At 44.4% G+C, this 21,611-nt stretch overlaps 1 non-coding gene across 1 annotated transcript; it reads right to left on the reverse strand.

Moving 5' to 3' along the window:
* Window positions 1-21,125: 21,125 nt before the first annotated feature.
* On the reverse strand, window positions 21,126-21,200 carry TRNAG-UCC (transfer RNA glycine (anticodon UCC)). The gene has a single exon. It is a non-coding gene; the product is annotated as a tRNA-Gly (tRNA).
* Window positions 21,201-21,611: the final 411 nt, after the last annotated feature.

Below are 21,611 nucleotides of genomic sequence, written 5' to 3' on the forward strand. Positions count from 1 at the left end.
AGGGGATTCACCAGGGTCACCAGTGAGAATGCAGGCAATGTTCCAACCTAAATCTCTTGTCCTTGAGCAACTTCACACGTACTCAGAAAGCCAACTCTGTCTCCTGGAAAGTAAGCTCAATTAAGAGAGTAAAGTCTCTGTGCAGAGTATCAACCCCACAAAGATGCAGAATCATCTATGACCATCACTCCACCACCCCCTTCAACTGTTCACTGTTTTCTTTAACAATGACCAATACATCTAGTATAGTGCATCTTTAATTAATTTATGTTGTTTACTATTTATGTGGGCTTCCCAGGTGGTGCAGCAGTAAAGAATCTGCCTGTAATGCAGGAGACCTGGGTTCAATCCCTGGGGACAGAAGACGCCCTGGAGAAGAGAATGGCAACCCAAGCTAGTATTCTTGCCTAGAGAATTCCATGGACAGAGGAGCCTGGCGGGCTACAGTCCGGGAGGCAGCCCATGGTTACTATTTGCCTCTTCTTCAAATGTGCTTCCCTTGTGGCTCAGCTGGTAAAGAATCCACTCTGGATTCGATCCCTGGGTTGGGAAGATCCCCTGGAGAAGGGAAAGGTTACCCACTCCAGTATTCTGGCCTAGAGAATTCCATGGACTGTATAGTCCATGGGCTCACAAAGAGTTGGACACGACTGAGCGACTTTCACTTTCTTCCCTCAAATAGGGGGAAGAAATTTCCTGAGGGCAGAAATTTTCTTTTTGTTTGCTTATTTTTTTCTGGAGTTTAGAACAATGTCTTGACACATAGATATTTCAGGTAATTGCCGCATGAAGAAATGAGTAAGACCACAGAACTGGCAAACTTGTGGGAAGGCATCTGAATATTTGGAATTTCATGTTATGGTTGAGAGTGTTTCATCTTTTGAGAGACTATCAGGTTTATAATTACAATTTTAAACATTTAAATAGGTCATTGATTTAAATGTGATTTTAAAGTAGAAATCTTACTAAATTTGTAAGTAACATTAGAACATTTAAGAGAATTTTAGATTTACTATATTTATATATTCAATTTCTAGATTTACAAGATTTAAGTAATTGGGCAGGATAGTCAACTGGAAAAACTGAAGTACTCAAACGTGAAATTGACTATATCAGCTACATGTATATATTGCTAAATATCAGACTATTTTAACATCATACTATTCAAAGTTCCTTTAACAGTAATTATTAGCATTTGCTCATTTTATAAATAGGATAAGATTTGAAAGCTTAAGAATGTAAATATTCTGAATCTGATTGCAATGAATAAAATGTTAACTGTTTAAAAAAAAACACACACACACTTTCAAATAGTCTTTTCAAGAGGGCACAAGAACAAATCACAGCGTGATTCAGAAGGGAGAAGGCACACACACGACAGGATCACAGGGCCGCGAGGCAGGAAGAAAACCCACGTAAAAGAAACCAGCCTGAGCCAACGACCCACCCCCAGCCCAGATCTTGGAGTGTTTTCATCTGCAAAATGAGGAGACTGTATGAGATCACTAATGAACTTCTCCCAGTTCTCGGTGATGATGCTGTTCCTTAAGGACACAACAGATTCAAAGTGCCATGGAAGTTGGGAAAAGACAGGGATTAACTCCAGGGAGAAAATCAGAAGTTCATTAGCAGTTGGATGGGATCTGTCAAGTCGATATGAAAGGAACCAGGATTCCAGGTGGACAAAACCTGGGAATCTAGAAAGTGGGCTTGGGAAATGGAGACACAGAAAAATGTCCAATGGTGAGCATGCCATCTAGCACAGTCAAGAGAGCTCTTCACTGGTGTGTGGATAAACACAGCTCACAGCTCAAAAAGCTAATGTGTTAGCAGCAGCATTTACTGTATTTGCTAGGAAGTCAGAGACATTTTAACAGCACAATAGTAGTATTTACATAGGGCCTCAAGAAACATTTGATTATCAAAATGATTACATCTATTTGTATTAAGATTAGATTTTACCAAAAAAAAAAAAATGCTTTTACATTACACAGTCATTCCTTGGGAGCCTATTTTAAATTTACTTCATAGTGTACAACTTCATTAGTATAAAGGCTAACCCTGAGTCAAATATTCATTTTACAGAATACATCTTGAGTTTTATGAAACTGAAAGAATACCCACCTATAAGAGATGCCCTCAGAAATCAGAATTTGCCCTAAATTCTCAACAAAGCTAAAAATACTCTCCAGTGAAAGGTCAGTGAAATTGGGAGGAAAATGGATGCATAGACATCAATATTTCAAAGCCTCACAGGCCATCAGCAAAGACCTGAGGGAGGTGGCTCGTTCAGGGAAGGAAATAAGTGCTTTTCAAGTTTAATTCAGTAACTTCTTGCAACAGGCAGAAGAGTGGATGTAAGAATAAGGACATACCTTCTCGTAAAATCTCTACAAAAGAGCAAGCAGATCAGGCCACCTGCACATTACAGGAGAAAATGCTACCAAATTCCGGTAGCTTTGATTTCTATGAATGAGACTTTCATTTGTCCGGGTAAAACAGCATGATGAAGTATTGCTGATGCAGGGTTTCCCACGGCACTGAAAATCAGCTGCTCGAATAAAGCATCCTCAAGAGAGTGGGTTACAGTCTCTCTTTCTGGTCCCTCCTTTGCCTTCTTGGTCTCTGCACCAGGACAGCCAGGAAAACCTGGGAACCCAGGGCACACGGTTCATCTGCACAGCTCATCCTGAAGTCTATTACGTATCTGTTCAATAGTGGCTTAATGGAGACTGGGAGAAACCTAGTATCTATTTCGTTGCTTGTCAAATATATATCAGGTGTCCAGTGACCTCTTTTCTTTTGAGCTGTCTTACCAACAAAACTCCATTTTAAAAAAGAAATTCTTCATTGAATCAAGATATCACGGGGAAAACTAGGAGGTGATTGACCTCATTTCCTGGGAAAGCGCCATTAGAAGCACCTCTTGTCCTAAGTTTCTCTCATCAGCCTCCAGGCATCTCTTCTTGTGTCCCGCTGTATTTCCTTTTCTCTCTCCAAGGCTCACTCTTTGGGGGTCCTTCCTTCCCTCCTTCCTGTGTTTCCCCCTCCCCCTCTCCAGAGTCCTCTCACTCTCCTTTTCTTAAGAGGGGCAACTTAGTTCTTCCCCAGCTTTTATTTTTCTATCGCCATCCCTCAGCTCCTAAGCTTAAAGTCATCTTCGGTACTTCAGTGTTGCAGGTAATCACGACAGAGAAAGAATACTGAGAATTCTTACCATCACTCTTACTGCATGTGTGCGTGCTAAGTTTCTTCCGTCGTGTCCGACTCTGTGCAACCCTAGGGACTGCAGCCCACCAGGCTCCTCTGTCCATGGGATTCTTTAGGCAAGAATGCTAAGAGCAGGTTGCCATGCCCTCCTCCAGGGGATCTTTCTGACTCAGGGATTGAACCCGTGTCTCCTACATCTCCTGCGTTTCAGGCAGATTCATGACTGCTGAGCCACCGGGGAAGCCCATCACTCTTACTAGCGCTTCTTTAATTTAGAAAGATTTGATGAGAAGTTACAATAATTTTTTTTTAAAAAACTAGCCATTTCTTATAAAAATTGAGATGTTCATCCCCTATTACACCCTGCTGGAGCTAGATAAGATGTTATCCACTCAGTACTATTCACTCATTCATTTTTGTTTCCTCCACAAGTATTTACAGAGTGTTTTCCATGGACCAGTCATTGTTCCAGACACTGGGGATATGAAAATAAAGAAGACAAAGTTCCCTGCCCTCAAGGAGTTTAATAATAGTTGAGAGAAATTGGAGGCAAACAGTTATGCGTAATATAAAATGCCATAGTGCTATGAAGAAAAAGAAGGCAGAATAAAGGAAATAGATTGGGATGGGTGTATATATATATATATCTATATATACACACAAAAAATATATATATATGCATATAAGACTCCTTGGAGGAGGCAAGGCAACCCACTCCAGTATTCCTGCCTGGAGAATCCCATGGAAAGAGGAGCCTGACGGGCTATGGCCCATAGGGTCACAAGGAGTCGGACATGACTGAAGTGACTTCGCACAGCACATACATATATATATATGTAGTTTTCATTTGTGCCTTATTTTTTGAAACCTCTGAAATAGCAAGAGCAGAAACCTACATTTGTCATTAGGTGCTTTTCAGAATACTTGGAAACCTCAAGTGTGCTGCTAAGCAACAGACACCAGGATCTTCAAAGGCCTACCACCCGAACACGCACCTTGCTCCATGGGCTCCGCGCTGCTTCAGCAAGGCTGCACTGTAATAATCAACATCCAAACCACAGAAGGCCAGAAATAAGATCTGCCATATGAAAAGATAAGCACTGCCAGCACTCCCCCGCCTCCGATGATCTATGAAATTATCATGAGAGAAGCAGCGGAAATGGAAGCAAAGAATTTAACTCATTCATCCTCAGAAGGGCTTCCCAAGCAGCGCTCGTGGTAAAGAATCCACCTGCCAATGCAGGAGACACAAGAGACGCTGCTTTAATCCCTGGGTCAGGAAGATCCCCTGGAGTAGGAAACAGAAACCCACTCCAGTATTCTTGTCTGAGAAATGGACAGAGGAGCCTGGTGGGTCCCTGGGGTCACAAAGAGTCAGACACGACTGAGCAACTGAGCACTCACATCCTCAAAATGTGTCCAAATGATGAACACGGCTTTGTATGTCTGCCTGTCTCTAAGTTTTGATCCAAGAAGGACCAAAGGAGCAATCATTTAAAATACCCTCTTGTTAGCAAAATTGCAGTGTGCTTTACTAGGTAAAATTTACACTCCAGAAAAGAACTCTGCATGCAGGCCAGATGTCCAAATTCCAGAAACTTATATATTTATTTCTATCTTCAACCTACTCATCTTTCCTTAGCTCCAGAGAGCTATTTTTAATCACATGGTAGGTGGTGTACAAAATCCAAAGAATTTTCTGATAAAAGAATGCATTAAAGATAGTAGCTTGACACCTAACTGCTATGACAAAAATAGGGTGGTAAGCTCATAAGAAAGGACTTTGGTTTAATAAATAAATCTCACATTTCCTTTTCATTACTGGAATAGTACCCAAGCACTGTCCTAAGTGCCTCATGGGCATTGTCTCAGTCATCACCAAACCCCCCACTCTCACCATTTTTCAGATGAGAAAACTGAGACTTCGGTTAAACGTCACACATCCAAAAAGTAACTGAACTCAATTCAGTTCATGAATTCAATTCTATGAGACAACATCTGTGTTCCCACCACTAGGCTGGAGTCCCTTTATATGCCAGAACCTTTTTCTTTTTTTTCTTCTATTTCTTCCTCCTGACTTCTCCCCACATGATACACTCATATCCTCAGCCTAGAGAAACAGCTTATGTGGGTGTACAGTCATTCTCTAAATGCAAAGGACCAGCATCCAGACTTAAATTTTAGGAATTACGTTAGGAAAAGAAAATATCTAATTTGGCTGCAAACTTCGGAGAAGGCAATGGCAACCCACTCCAGTACTCTTGCCTGGAAAATCCCATGGATAGAGAAGCCTGGTAGGCTGCAGTCCATGGGGTCGCTAGGAGTTGGACATAACTGAGCGACTTCACTTTCACTTTTCACTTTCATGCATTGGAGAAGGAAATGACAACCCACTCCAGTATTCTTGCCTGGAGAATCCCAGGGACGGGGGAAGCCTGGTGAGCTGCTGTCTATGGGGTTGCACAGAGTCAGACATGACTGAAGCGACTTAGCAGCAGCAACTTTCCACATAGAAACGGAAACAAGCATAGTTCCATTATTGCTGCTTTATAGTTTTGTATATATATATAGGAACAGCAGCATTACACACACACACACACACACACACACACACACACACACGCATGCATGCTAAGTCGCTTCAAACATGCCCAACTCTTTACAGTCCTGTGGACTGCAGCCTGCCAGGCTCTTCTATCCATGGGATTCTCCAGGCAAAAATACTGGAGTGGGTTGCCATGCCCTCCTCCAGGGGTTTTCGTGAACCAGGGACCAACCCTGAGTTTCTTATGTCTCCTGCATTGACAGCTGGGTTCTTTACTGCTAGCACCACCTGGGATATCTGGTACATACATGTATACATACTTTTATATTTAAAAAGCAACATGTGATAAAGAATTTTAATGAGCCTTTCAAGAACAAGCTAGTCAGGAGCTCAAAGGACATTTGACCCAACCTCTCGGGCAAGAGGTGAGCAAACAGACCTGAAATCCAGGCGGAGGGATCACACAGGGGTATGCAAACCAGAAATCATTCCTCACTGGGGTCACCCTGGGGTCTGTCCCCCATGAGAACAAGTAGGGGCTCCTATACAGGTGCATGCAGAAACCAGCCCGGTGAGTTTATATTGGAAGTTTCAAGCAGAGTGTGCATCAGAATCATTGGAAGGGCCCTGGAGACAGAGATGGCTCGTCTCCAAAGGCTCTGTTTCAGTCAGTCTAGAAATGGGGCTTGCGTGCATGCATGCTAAGCAGCTTCAGTCGTGTCCAGCTCTGTGTGACCCCATGGACTGTAGCCCACCAGGCTCCTCTGTCCATGGGATTCTCCAGACAAGAACACTGGAGTGGATTGCTATGCCCTCCTCCAGGGGACCTTCCCAACCCAGGGACTGAACTCTCATCTCATGCCTCCTACACTGGCAGGCGGGTTCTTTACCACTAGCACCACCTGGGAAGCCCAGAGTGGGGCTTTAAGGATATGCATTTCTAACAAGTTCCCAGGTGAAGCTAATGAGGCTGGTCAAGGGATCACACTTTGACAAGCAGTACATTGCCCGTACACCACTGCCACCTCTAAGAGCAGTCAGCTCTGTCATAGCTCAGGATGAAGACTGTTCACGCTGGCAACATAGTCTGCCCGCGAAGGGACACGCAAGCCTGGCAGCCCACTGAGGGCTGTTTACGCAGAGCGTTCTGGAGTCCTGGGGACCCCGAGGACAGCCTAGGAGAAGAGACACAGGTTCTAGGTGGGCCTACAGACTGCTCACTCTGGACAAGGCGCAGCTAGAGGAAGCCTAAAACAGGGCCATCTGAAGTTAATGGCTCAGGACGGGTGTCAAGAATAGTGAAGGGTTGGATTTCACCCCACTTGGCGAACAAACAAATTAGCCTGCCAGCTTCGGAGATGCTGGCAGAAAACACCCGACTCCTGGGTCACAGAACAGAGAGAATTTATTACTCACAGTGATAGCAGTAGCCATGGTAACATCATTGCACCGGTTCCCTGAGCCCTAATTCTGGCAGGGTGACACGCTGAGGGCCAGGTGTTGTCTGATTACACAGTGGGATGAGTTTCTGAGAGCAACACCGAGATTAGGATGCTCTGATTTTAAACAGATCTGCAGACATCGGGTCTCACTGGAGTTCCGATCTTTATTATCTCGGACGATAAACCTACCTACCCCTAAGGGAGGCGGTCTCTGTCTTCCAAGGCGGCCTGCTATGCAAAACCTCCCTGCAAAGACAGTCCAGGGGGAATCAGCTGTGAATGCCTTTGCTCCCAAGACCAGCCGTGCAGAAACTCGAGAGACTGATGGAGAACTGTCTCCTCGCACAGGGCCCGGCTGCCAGGACGAAGGGTGACCCCGACTGGAAACGAGGATGAGGACACGAGCCGGGGAGGCAGCCGAGGGAGAGTTTCTGAGGCAGGAGACTCAGTGAGTGGAAAGGCTGTGAGGAGGCAGCCGGGGGAACTCAGAGGGAGTCCTTTAGGAGATGAGGTCAGGGAGGAAACGAGGAAGAAGGGGGACCGATCACGGCGCAGCCTCGTGGCCATAGCAAGGACCCCGCCCTTTATCCTGAGCGAAAGGAGAGGTGACTGCCGAGTCCTGAAGGGATGAGTGGCATGGTGCCACATGTTTTGAGAGGGTCACTCTCCACACCATGTGGAGGAACAACCTGTAGACAGGCCAGGGCCAAAGCAGGGAGACCAGCTAGGAAACTCCAGCAGAGAGTCAGTGCGAGATGATGGTGGCCCAGACCATCGTCTGGGAGGTGCAGAGAGGGTGCAAGTCATTTGACTCTAGGCATATTTTGAAAGGGGGATTCTCTGGTAGCTCAGATGGTAAAGAATCTGCCTGCAATGCAGGAGACCTGGGTTCGATCCCTAGGTTGGGAAGATCACCACCCCCTCCACCCCAGAAGAGGAAATGGAAACCCACTCCAGTATTTTTGCCTGGGAAATCCCACTGACAGAGAAGCCTGGCAGGCTACAGTGCATGGGGTCACAAACAGCTGGCAATGACTGAGCAACTAACACACACATTTTCATATTTTTGAAAGTAGAGCTAGCATGACAGACTGGAAATGGGCTATGATGGGGCCTTTCCAAAGACAGGTTTGGGGCTACTGTGGTTGAAATGGTGTTGTTAGCTGAGATGCGGATAACTTTGGGAGATACTGGGATTCCAGGGTTATTTCCAAGAAAGAAGATCAGAAATTCAATGTCAGACACATTAAGTTCAAGATGCTTATTAGGCATTCATGTAGAGACAGCAAGTGAACAGGCTGAAGGTGAGGGGCCAGGTCCAGGCTGGGAAAACACATGCGGGAGTTGTTAGTTTTCAGATGGCATTTAAAAGTGTGAGAAGCTCACCAAGAGAATGAGTGCAGACAGAAAGAAAGGAGACTGAGGCAGGGCTTGTGAAGGAGTGGGGGGAAAGCACTTAGCATCCTGGAAACCAAGAGAATGAAGTGCTCCAGGGAGGAGGGACTGAGCAACTGTGCCAAGTGAGGCCGGTAGGTCATCAAGACAGTGTGGTACTGGCACAAAAACAGAAATATAGGCCAATGGAACAAGAGAGAAAGCCCAGAGATGCACCCGCACACCTATGGGCACCTCATCTTTGACAAAAGAGGCAAGAATATACTGTGAGGAAAAGACAATCTCTTTAATAAGTAGTGCTGGGAAAACTGGACAGCTATGTGTAAAAGAATGAAAGTAGAACACTTCCTAACACCATACACAAAGATAAACTCAAAGTGGATTAAAGACCTAAATGTAAGACCAGAAACTATAAAACTCGTACGGGGAAAACATAGACAAAAAACTCTTTTACATAAATCATAGCAAGATCCTCTATGACCCACCTCCTACAGTAATGGAAATAAATGAAAAAAATAAACAAATGAGACCTAATCAAACTTAAAAGCTTTTGCACAGCAAAGGAAACCATAAACAAGGTGAAAAGACAACCCTCACAATGGGAGAAGGTAACTGCAAATGAAGCGACTGACAAAGGATTCCTCTCCAAAATAAAGCATTTCATGCAGCTCAATATCAGAAAAACAAACAAGAAAATCTAACAATGGGAGGAAGACCTGAAGAGACAATTCTCCAAAGAAGATATACAGACGGCTAATAAACACCTGAAAAAATACTCAACATTGCTTATTATAAGATAAATGAAAATCAAAACTACAATGAGATATATATCATCTCACAACAGTCAGAATAGCCATGATTAAAAAAAAAATCTACAAACAATAAATGCTGGAGAGATGTGGAGAAAAGGGAGCCCTCCTGCACTGCTGGTGAGAATGTAAATTCATACACCCATTATGGAGAACAGTATGGAGATTTCTTTAAAAAATATATTAGGAATAAAACTACCATATGACCCAGAAATCCCACTACTGGACAAAACACCTGGGAAAACCACAATTCTAAAAGACACCTCAATGTTCATTGCAGCATTATTTACAATAAGCAGGAGATAGAATAACCTAGATGTCCATCAACAGATGAATGGATAAAAAAGTTATGGAACATATATACAATGGAATATTACTCAGCCATAAAAAGGAACAAATCTGAGTCAGTTCCACTGAGGTGGATGAATCTAGAGCCTGTGATACAAAATGAAGTAAATCAGAAAACCAAATATCATATATTAATGCATATATATGGAATCTAGGAAAATGATCCTGATGAACCTATCTGATGGGAGCAGTAGAGATGCAGACACAGAGAACAGATTAACGGACACAGCGGGGGAAGGAGAGGGTGGAATGAATTGAGAGAGTAGCCTTGAAATATATCAATTACCATATGTAAAATAGGTAGCCAGTGGAAATTTGCTGTATGATGCAGGGAGCTCAACCCTATGTTCTGTGAGAACCTAGAGGGATGGGATGGGGTGGGAGGGAGATTCATATGTAGGTTCAGATGTCCCCAACCCAGAGAGAGGGCACATATGTATCTGTGGCTGATTCCTGTTGATGTATGGCAGAAACCAACACAACACTGTAAAGCAATTATCCTCCAATTAAAAATAAATTAAAAAATTTTAAACTAAATAAAAGAATAAAAAAAATGTTAGTGCTAATACCACTATTATTTGTCCAATTCTCTTAATGAAGGAAGTCAGCAACCCCATAACATACATAATCAAAGAATTTAAGTTGAGTGGGATGGGAGGGGGGGAGGCAGGCTCACGAAGGAGGGAATATATACATGATTATGACTTATTTGCATACTTATACGGCAGAAACCAGCACAACATTGTAAAGCAATTATCCTCCAATTCAAAAATAAAATATATTTTTAAATGTAAACAAAGAATGTAAGTCATTAGGGGGGTAGGTAATATTGTGATTCCAATTCTTTTCAAATGTATATATGAATCATTGTTTAGATGTGTGTTTTCCCTGTTTTTTACGTACTCAACCCACTTTTTTTTTTTCCAATACAAGATTTGCTTTTCAAATGTATTAGATTTTCTGTTTGTAAATACAAGGGCCTTTTTCTCTCAGATGTCAAAATCGTTTCTGGAAAGGAGAGGCCAAGGTCTCCGCTCAGCCCTTTTCCTGCATGCAAGAGAATCCGTAAGGCATATGCATTGAGCACTGCCATGGAATAATCAGCTGCCTTCTGGCTGGTGGATCAGTTCTGTTCAGTTCAGTTCAGTTGCTCAGTTGAGTCCGACTCTTTGCGACCCCATGAATCGCAGCACGCCAGGCCTCCCTGTCCATCACCAACTCCTGGAGTTCACTCAAACTCATGTGCATCGAGTCAGTGATGCCATCCAGCCATCTCATCCTCTGTCGTCGTTTTCTCCTCCTGCCCCCAACCCCTCCCAGCATCAGGGTCTTTTCCAGTGAGTCAACTCTTCGTATAAGGTGGCCAAAGTATTGGAGTTTCAGTCTCAGCATCAGTCCTTCCAATGAACACCCAGGACTGGTCTCCTTTAGGATGGACTGGTTGGATCTCCATGCAGTCCAAGGGACTCGCAAGGGTCTTCTGCAGCACCACAGTTCAAAAGCATCAATTCTTCAGCACTCTCCCCTCCCAAAATAGCAAGATCATATTTCAAAAAAGTTCTGCATGTGTGTTCTTACCTCTATACATTCTCTCAGTGGTCACAGGGACAAATGCGAGTCCTAATCCTCAGAATAAGCTTCCTTCTTTCAGGTACAGAGTCATTGAGGGTGGGCTCTGGAAATCTGACGGAACATCTCATATAAACAGTTGGAACCAGGTCCAGCACACAGTAAGTCCACAATAAACAGACATTTTTCTTGTCAGTAACGTCCTTCATGGAATGTGTAAATTAGGAGAAATGTGTAAATTAGGACTGCTTATAAGAACCTTTCCATCATTTGAAATAAACTTTGCAGAAAGCAAGAAGATGGATCCTGGGGTATCAAAAGAGGAATAATGAGAATCAAAGACTTCAATTTCCTACTGACTTGTCTCGACTCTTAAGTAAGGGAACCATCTTTCCATGATGTCTTCATGTAGAAATGAATCCTACATGAATTCTGAAATCCCAAATGTTGTCAATATTTATAGGCTATTTACTGTTCTCATTATCACTACTCTCAGCTCGTTCACATACAGGGGGCGGAAATCAGGGGAAAACAAACAAAAAATAGCCAACAGCCAGAGACTCTGAAATAGAGAAATCTGAAGAGACCCCTCTCATTGTCCCCATAGTTATCATTTTCTTCTGAATGAATCAGTTCTGTTTCCAGGATCCTTGACAAGCTGCTCTTGCTATTGATTGACAAAAGAAGTGTCTAATTATAAGAAAACTGCATTTTGCAGTTTCCAAGGGCTTGGTGGATTCTGTGTTTTAGATATACGTCAGAGAAAATGTAATTTGTGTAAGCTGCAAATAACTAGATATAAGTCTGGAGATGAGATATAACATATAGACACAATTTTTCAGTATGTGGTATATCATTTGGCTATAGCACAAACAGCCAAGCATCAGATTTTTCTCTTCTGAGGAAGAAGTAATAGGTTGATGATAAAGGGGTATTCTTGGAGATTTGTGGTTTTATTCTGGGACTTTCACATGCTCTGCATCAAAATGCAACATTTATAAACGACTCACACTGTGAGAAACTATTTAAAATTCATCTTTCCTTGAGGACCCAAAGCTTTCTTTTAGCCAACTCAAATTCATTAAAATGTTCTACTGCCTTCCTTGGTGCATTAATAATGATCCTTAATTTAATGCATAGATTTTAAATAAATTACACTTCATTTCATAAACATTCAATGACAAGTAGAATGACAAGCTTGAAAATCCACAGTTTAGGGTCATCCTTCATGTGTTCTTAACTGCATCCTGAGTCAGTTTAGGAACTGGCTTCAAAGTGTTGCTGGGGACATTCCAGAACTGCAGTAATGACGAACATTCACGTACATGGAAAGCAAGCCAGGCTGGTAACTGGGGCTGCCACCCTCTTTTCTCCAATTCCCAGTTTTTAAGTATAGATGATTTACATATTTTAAAGGATAGTTGCTAAAGTACTTATTTATTATTTACTTAGTTCCCGAGGCTTCGCTGGTGGCTCAGAGGATAAAGAATCTGCTTATAATGTAGTAGACATGAGTTCAATCCCTGGCTGGGGAAGATCCCCTGGAGAAGGAAATGGCAACCCACTCCAGTATTCTTGCCTGGGAAATCTCATGCCCAGAGGATTATGGCAGGCTATGGTCCATGGTGTCACAAAGAGTCGGACATGACTAAGCCACACAGCACACACATTGGCTGGTAAATTAGAGGAAGTAAGCAAGTCTGCTCAGTCTCAGTTCCATAGTATAAAAATGCAGATTTAGTTCAGAGGTTGTATTGTGAAGAATACATGAGACAACATATTAACACCAAGTACCAAATCTTATGATTAACCAGAAAAATGGACTCATATACTTTTAAGTTTTTTGAAGCAACTTCTCAAATTCTGCCTGCCAAAAAGTATTAAGAAAACAAGGCATATATTAGGGAATGCAATTCAAAATAGCTTCTAGTGTGCTGAGCTGGATGAATCACAAGCTGGAATCAAGACTGCCATGAGAAATGTCAACAACACAAGATATACAGATGATACCAACTCTAATGACAGAAAGTGAACAGGAAATAAAGAGCCTCTTAATGAGGGTAAAAGAGGAGAGTGAAAAAGCTGACTTGAAACTCAACATTAAAGACACTAACATCATGGTTTCCAGTCCCAACACTTCATGGCAAATAGATGGGGGAAAAGTGGAAACAGTGACAGATTTTATTTTCCTGGGCTCCAAAATCACTGCAGACAGTGACTGCAGCTATGAAATTAAAAGAAATTTGCTCCTTGGAAGGAAAGCTATGACAAACCTAGACAGCATGTTAAAAAGCACTTTGCTGATAAAAGTCCATATAGTCAAAGCTATGGTTTTCTCAGCAGTCATGTATGGATATGAGAGTTAGACCATAAAAACCATAAAGCTAGACCACAAAGAAGGCTGAGCAGTAAAGAGTTGATGCTTTTGAACTGTAGTGCTGGAGAGAACTCTTGAGAGTCCCTTGGACTGCAAAGAGATCAAACCAGTCAATCCTGAAGGAAATCAATCCTGAATATTCATTGGAAGGACTGATGCTGAAGCTGAAGCTCCAATACTTTGGTCACCTGATATGAAGAGTCAACTCCTTGGAAAAGACCCTCATGCTAGAAAAGACTGAAGGCAAAAGAAGAGGGGGGCGGCAGAGGATGAGATGGTTAGATAGCATCACCATCTCAATGGACACAAATTTGAGCCAACTCCTAGAGACAGTGGAGGACAGAGGAACCTGGCATGCTGCAGTCCATGGGGTCACAAAGAGTTGGACACAACTTAGCAACTGAACAACAACGACAACTAAATAATATCTATGATTCACGTGACTCCATTTTATAAAAAATTTAATTGCAACAACAGTACATGCTGCTGTTTAATCGTTAAGTTGTGTCTGATTCTTTTGTGACCCGATGGACCCGTAGGCTGCCAGGCTCCTCTGTCCATGGGATTTCCCAGCAAGAATACTGGAGCACCATTTCCAATACTGGGTTGTCATTTCCTTCTCCAGGGTATCTTTCCAGTCCAGGGATCAATCTTGTGTCTCCTACACTGGCAGGTGGATTCTCTACCACTGAGCCATCAGAGAAGCCTAACAGTATATAATTTGTTACAAATGATTGACTTTATCTTATATGTACATCACTACCTACTTTAAGATTTTTATTTAGAGGGAAAGTAAAACTGTAGAAAGTAGCTTTGAAGACAGTAAGAATACTCTTCATAATATTTTTAAAAGTCATAAATCAAAAGGTATAATACCTAGCTTCCATAGATTGAGGTTTATGATTGTACCGCCTGAAATGTGGAAAACAGATTTCTTTTTCTTTGGGTAATCTGATCCCTACAATATAAGAGACTTAACCTCTTGCTCTTTGAGAGAGAAGGGATTATTTTACTGTTTTGTCAAAAAACAATAATATGCTTTGCTTACAAAGCAAGAATTTGTTTGCATGGAATATTAATAAAAAGGATACAACTGTATTTATTTTTTCTAGAGCTCATTCTTTGCTTTATTTTTGGTTCTTATCTGTTTGTTTTCTTTCATCTAACTTACATTATCTTCCTGTGTTTCATTTCTCTGTATAAAGTGCCCTGACTTCTTCCTGGAACAAGACAGGTCCAAACAAACGTCCTGTGAGCAAAGAGGAACGTAAGATAAACATGACATTTCACTTTAATGGAATCTGCAAACAGGCTTAATCTGACATTTATTACTTTAAGTCATTCATGGACTTCTGAGAATCCTCCTGAATAGAATGTCTGAATATAAAAGATAGTAACTATAATTGGCAGAATATTGGCCCCCAAAGATATCAGGTCCTGAAATATCACCTTTTATGGGAAAAGAATCTTGGGATGGGAAGATTATCTTAGACTCTCCAGGTGAGCTCCAAATGAAATATCACAAATATTCTTAGAGGGAGATCTGACAGAAGAGAAGGCAACGGGACCACAAGGGAAGAGGCTGAAGAGACGTGGCCAGTGGTTGGAGGAGGCAAGGAAAAAGCATTTCTGAGAGCATCCAGAAAGATCGAAGCCTTGCTGACATCCTAACCTGCTCCAGCAGTGGTAATTTTGGACTTCAAGCCTCCAGAACTGTGAAAGAATACATTTCTGTTGTTTTAAGCCACTATATTTGTAGTAATTTGTCATTGAAGGAAAGTTACATGGCTCAAAATAGCCTGGAGTTAAAACTCCCCTCCAGGTCCTCCCCACCATTCTATGTAAAACAAAGGGGAAAAAAAAAAAAAAGGACATTAAGGTTGATTATGCCCAGCTCCCAGCCAGTCCAGCCTCTGGCCAATATCCAGAATTCCTTGCCCCAGCCATTTAAGACAGAACTACTGTGAACAACCTTGGAGAAGAACAGGCCCCCTTAAGACAGTAGCTTTCCACATATATGCCTATATATACTCACTCTTTTCTTAGGTTAGTGCAGCAGCTCACTGATCTGTCTGCTGCCCCTTCTCGCCCCATTAAAGGTGATCTGTTTCTATAAAGTGCTAGTCTCATTCTTCTTCCAAACCTCCCCTTCTCTAACTCCCTTATCCTACAGTTACAGCAATCATTGGACACTAATACAATTATTAATCTGAATACATACAAGTATTAAGTGAAATTTTTCCTTGTAACATTCAAGACATTCGGAAAGACAAAAAGTTAATTTCTAGAGTAATGAAATGTGAAAGGTGGTTCCAAAAGATCAGGAATCTTCTTTAAAGAACTGCCAAATATTTCAGGAAAATGCTACATTCCAAAATAAACTCTCTCTCTAACATATCAACTTTATTAAAGCAAAATTCTCTAGTACCAGGAAAACAACTGGCAACAGCAGCCTCTTATGGGCCTCTCAACTGCACACAGTTCTCCAGCCTCTCCTCCTGGAACTGTTCCTAACCCCACTTCTGTGTTTTTCCTTCTGCCAACTTCCCAGAATGTCTTCCTGTTCTGTTGCAAGTAATCTGTTCTACGAAGTCAAAGAACCTAACAGCAGCATTTCACTTCTAAGACCCACTACTGCATTTATGGAGATTTGTGTGCAAACAAAGTCCATAGCATCTGTACTGTAAAGTGCATGCTGAGGTGCTTCAGTCCTGTCCTTGTCCATGGGATTCTCCAGGAAAGAATACTGGAGAGGGTTGCCACGCCCTCCTCCAGGAAGAGGTACTATAAAGTACCTGAGGATATCTCAATAGCACTGACCACTTAACTTCATTCATGTTTGCTTTTCTCTAGATCAAGGGGCAGAAAGAGAAGCCATCCCCATTCTGCTGCTAAGTCACTTCAGTCGTGTCCGACTCTGTGTGACCCCATAGACGGCAGCCCACCAGGCTCCCCCGTCCCTGGGATTCTCCAGGCAAGAACATTGGAGTGGGTTGCCATTTCCTTCTCCACTTTAGATAACTCTAAAATAAACAGTGCTGAGGTTAGAAGCTTGCCTTTAGGAAACTACAGGACTCTCTTAGAATCTAAGAGGCAATTGTTTAGCCAGAGAAATGTATCAAATAGAAAGAAGATCTCTTTAATAAAACCATAAACATTTTGTGAAACGTTTCATTTTTAAAGAACTTAATCTGTCTGCTACTTAACTGACCAAAAAAAAAAGTCTGAAAATGGAGAACTTAATGGGGAAGATGAGAATTTAAGGGGCAAATATCATCCACCAGATTGTAAAACTATCAAGCTGAAAGTCATCCTTGACAGCCAATCCAAGTTACCATTGTTTCCTTCCCAAGTCATCCGCCATGTTTCACAGCCAATCCAAGTTACCATTTTTTTCTTCCCAAGTATTTCTCAACTCTATTCACTTTTGCCCCCCTGGCTGACCATCACCCTAATCCAGTCTTCCTGGGAGGGCTTCACATGAAGGGGGAAAGAGGCAGAGGGGGCCAAAGAGAGGAAGAGCAGGTAGGGACTTAAGTTTTGGTTCTCTTCTGAAAGTGGTAGGCTTTCCGTGGGGAGTAGGCCTTTACAGCATCCACTCTGCAATATTATATACTTGTTGTTATAAGGAATTTACATATCTGGCTTGTTTCCTTTCTGGAGAATGGGAAGGACCACACTACCTCGCTCATGGAACTGCTGTGAAGCAGTGAGTCAACCCATGTAAAGCACAAAGAGCAGAAACAGGGACACAGTGAGCAAACGCTGCTGGTTTGACTATCACCTGCTGGGCTGGGAGCTTTCTTCAGGCTCTCACTGGCGACCCACTCCAGTATTCTTGCCTGGGAAAACCCATGGACGGAGGAGCCTGGTAGGCTATAGTCCATGGGGTTGCAGAGAGGTGGACACGACTGAGCAACTTCACTACCTTACTAGGGTGGGAGCTTCCTTCAGGCTCTCACTACCCTGTGGTCCTCTTCTTATCATTTAGATGGTTGCAGTTTTTCTGTTTAGTTGTCAAATAACTCTCAAGTTAATATCCGTCTCTTTCTCTACTATAAATTTCACAGAGCAGGGATCCAGGCCATGTTTGTTCCTCCTAGCACAGTGCTTGGCAAAGGAAAGCACTGGAGTGTTTGTAAAGTAAATCTCACAAGTAAAGCAAACCGGGAACACCAGTGGGTCCAATCTGATGAATGTTTCCTACCTGCCGTAGTTTTTCTCTCCAACCTCACTGAATAACAGATTCACTTGGGAAGCTTTCAAATATACCCATGCCCAGGCCCCAGAGATTCCAGTTTGCTGGATCCGGAATGGGCCAGAGCCTGTATTTAAAACTGCAAATAATTCTCATGGTCAAACCAGGTTGGAAAGCTCCAGCTGTCCCTACCTGCTTCAGTTTAGGAGTGGAGGCCTCCAACCTGATCTCAACTTTTGAATTAGACTAAGAAGCTCCCCAGGAGCTTCCCAGGAGGCACAGTGGTAAAGAATCTGCCAGCCAGTGCAGGAGACACAAGACATGAAGGTTTGATCCCTGAGTTGGGAAATTTCCCCTGGAAGAGGGCATGGCAACCCACTCCAGTATCTTGCCTGGAAAATTCCATGGACAGTGGAGCCTGGTAGGCTACAGTTCCTGGGGTTGCAAAGGGTCCAACAGGACTGAGCACACAGCACACATACAAAAATTCCCCACCCTTGGTTGAATTCTCCTCTCCTATTTAGATAGATAGTGGAGGGAAAATACTGGAAGCGGCAGCTTTATGGACAAGATCTTGGCTGATAGAAAGAATGAGGATAGTTCGTACTGTTCAGACCATTGTAAGCCTGGCAGCCAAACCTGTTGGGTGACTCCAGACCCAGCATCTGCCAAGTCGCTCTCATGTAGGACACAAGCCCCTAAAAGGGGAGCAGATAGGGTCATGAACCTCTTCGGTTTTTTAATTTTTTAAACGGGGCTCTTCTTTGATTTAAAAGCCTACATAGAATTTCCCGTGGAAGAAAGGTGGTGATGATTGTTCTGAAGCCTGAAAAAGGCTGAACTTTGCATTCATTCCTTCTCGGCATTGCTCCCAAGAGAGACTCTATAGAGTCAGACTTCCCACCAGTCTCCCGCTCCACATTCGTCCACCTCTGCTTCTTTACACATACCATTTACTTCCATTCTGGCACGATTCCATCGGGATTCCCTAGCCCTTCCCTGCTGGCGACCTCAAGACACCAGGCTGCCCTCGGTGAAGCCCTCTCGGGCTCCTGGAGCCAGCGACGCCCGGGGCTCGAAGGCCCCGCGCGCCAAGGGAGGCAGAGGTCGCCCCCCGACCGAAGGAAACCGGGACGCTCGCGTCGAGCTGCGAAAATCAGCGGGCGGGTAACGCACTCCCCGGCCTCGGAAGGCAGGTGCCCGCGCTGCAAACCCCTCGCGTGTCCGGGAGACCAAGGGTCTCCGCGGAGCCAGCACCTCGGCGCGCGCTGCGCTCAGCTCGGGATTCGAGAGGTGCAGGACGCGAGCCCACCGTGTACGGCAGGAGTCGTCGCGGCCTCTCCCCACTCCCCGCGGGGAGAACGGGACGAAAGGCGTTCTCCGGACCCTGCCCAACAGGTCCTGCAGGCGCCCGCGGGGTGTGGGAAGCGCGAGCGCGACTGGCTGGGAAAGAAGTCGAGCAATCCGGGGGCGCGTTTCCCGTCGAGGGTCCTCTCCACTGGTCCCCAGCCCACAGCACACCCTGAGTCTGGGGGAGCAGGAATTGTCCCGCAAGCGCGGGGAGGAGTAGAGTGGTGGACACCCGGGGTGAGGTCACCCATCCGCTCGGCCGGGGAGCAAAGTTAGGTGTTGAGGAGAAAGGGCCTTCGGGAGCCCTAGGGCCTGACCCTCGGGGCGATCGGCGACCACTCACCTCGAGCCTGCGCCTCCATAGTGGCCGACTTCGGATTGAGAGTGGCGGGGACGCCCGGCGCCTGGCGGAGAAGCAGCGGCGGTGCCGGATCTCGGAACGCAGCTGGCCGCGTCCTCTCCCCGCACGCGTGCAGCGAGCGCGGCGTGGAGCGGGTGGGGGCCGCGGGGCGGCCTCCGCTGCCCGCTCCCAGTTACCTCCGCCCCTTCCAGTCTACCTGGCCCAGACCTCGCGGGGGTGCAGCCCACCGCTGGGCGCCACCTGCCGGCCGATTCGGGCATCCGGCCGGGGGCGCGCGCTCCGGGCCCAGGGAGCCTGCTCCGCCCAGCGATGTCTGAAGCCGGCTTGAGGTCCGCGCTGCCTTCAATTTTCTCTCTCTTTTTTTTTTTTTTTGTAAATACATTTATTGATACCCACTTTCTATATAGTTCATTGAAATAATCCACAAACATAAAAGCATTTTTTCTTTTGGATATCACCGAGGTCCAATCAACCGAGGTCTCAATCGTCAGAATCGTCTGCCGGTTCACAGACTTGAATATTGAGAAATCATTAAACAGTGGCCCTTGTACACTCAAGTGGTCCGGTGGCTCTGGACTTTATGCCAACGGAGCATGTGGGCTAAAATTATGTGTACGTTTAAATCAAGGGAAAGGGTATCAATCATCAACAAAAAGAAATGATTAGGAATCAATATCCTAGGCGAAGAAAGTACCACTGTTGACACTTGGTGTCAGAATACCGGAGATGAAAGAGTGTTTGTGTGTGTGTGTGTTTATGGGACAGTTTCTTATGAATGCCGTTGCCTACCAATGGCAAGATCCATGGGCTTGCAAGCACAGGGGCCCAATGCCCTGAAGAGGGGAAGGAAGGCAGCTTTACAATAAGCGATCCTTGCTTCTGGTAAATACAGTGGTAGGTTCCTCTGAACCTCTGGACTCAATATTTTTTGTCAACTGATTAGTATATAACTTTGTTTGATGTGTGTTTCAGTTTCATTTAATACATGCTGTTCATTCACTAATATTGAACACTCCCAGCCCACAGCACTATTAAGCTTATTTAACTTAGGAAACTTGAACAGAACTCCTGAAGCTTATTCAATATGTGCATTTCTCCCTAAGGCACAGACAGCCTTCAGGCACTTAGGATACCCCTTGCCTCTTCAGCACCAGGCTTGGTGCATGTGAGCATGCGTGCTAAGTCCCTCCAGTTGTGTCACACTCTTTGCAACCCTATGGACCTTAGCTCGTCAGGTTCCTCTGTCCATGGGATTCTCCAGGCAAGAATACTGCAGTGGGTTGCCATGCCCTTCTCCAGGGGATCTTCCCAACCCAGGGATTGAACCCATGTCTCTTAGTCTCCTGCATTGGCAGGTGGGTTCTTTACCACTAGCACCACCTGCTGCTGCTAAGTCACTTCAGTCGTGTCCAACTCTGTGTGACCCCATAGACGGCAGCCCACCAGGCTCCCCCGTCCCTGGGATTCTCCAGGCAAGAACACTGGCATGGGTTGCCATTTAAGCCCCAAAGATCAGCCTGCTGCGTTGGCTGGGGATTGAACCCAGGTCTACTGCTTGGAAGGCAGCTGTGTTCACCACTATACCACCAACTAGGCAAGGAGGCCTTTTTAAATAGAAGAACTAGCCTTCATGGTAGCCTTCACTGTAGTCTGTGAGAAGGGCACTTGTGTACCATCTGAGAGTTGAAAGAAGAAGGTGGAGGCTAGCCTTTTGATTCCCTTGCTAGGAGGTATACACCAGTCCTCCCAACTTTTTCGGGGCTCTGCCCTTGTCCAGGAGGGACCACGAAAGCGCTGTATTGACTCTGGTGTCACACATTTTTGTAGGGAGGCAAATTCACAGATACAGAATCTGCCAATAAAAAGCATCCGCTGTATAATTTTTCTAATCTGAAGCCCATGGGCTGTACCTATAGGTTGATGGGCAGTCACATTTTTGAGACAAAAGACTAGAAATGTACATTTCTGTTCCTAGCCTGACCTGACCTGGCCATGTGACCAGAAAGC

This window comes from Capricornis sumatraensis, chromosome 13 (genome assembly GCF_032405125.1).
Source record: "Capricornis sumatraensis isolate serow.1 chromosome 13, serow.2, whole genome shotgun sequence".
In the NCBI taxonomy this organism is placed as follows: Eukaryota; Metazoa; Chordata; class Mammalia; order Artiodactyla; family Bovidae; genus Capricornis; species Capricornis sumatraensis.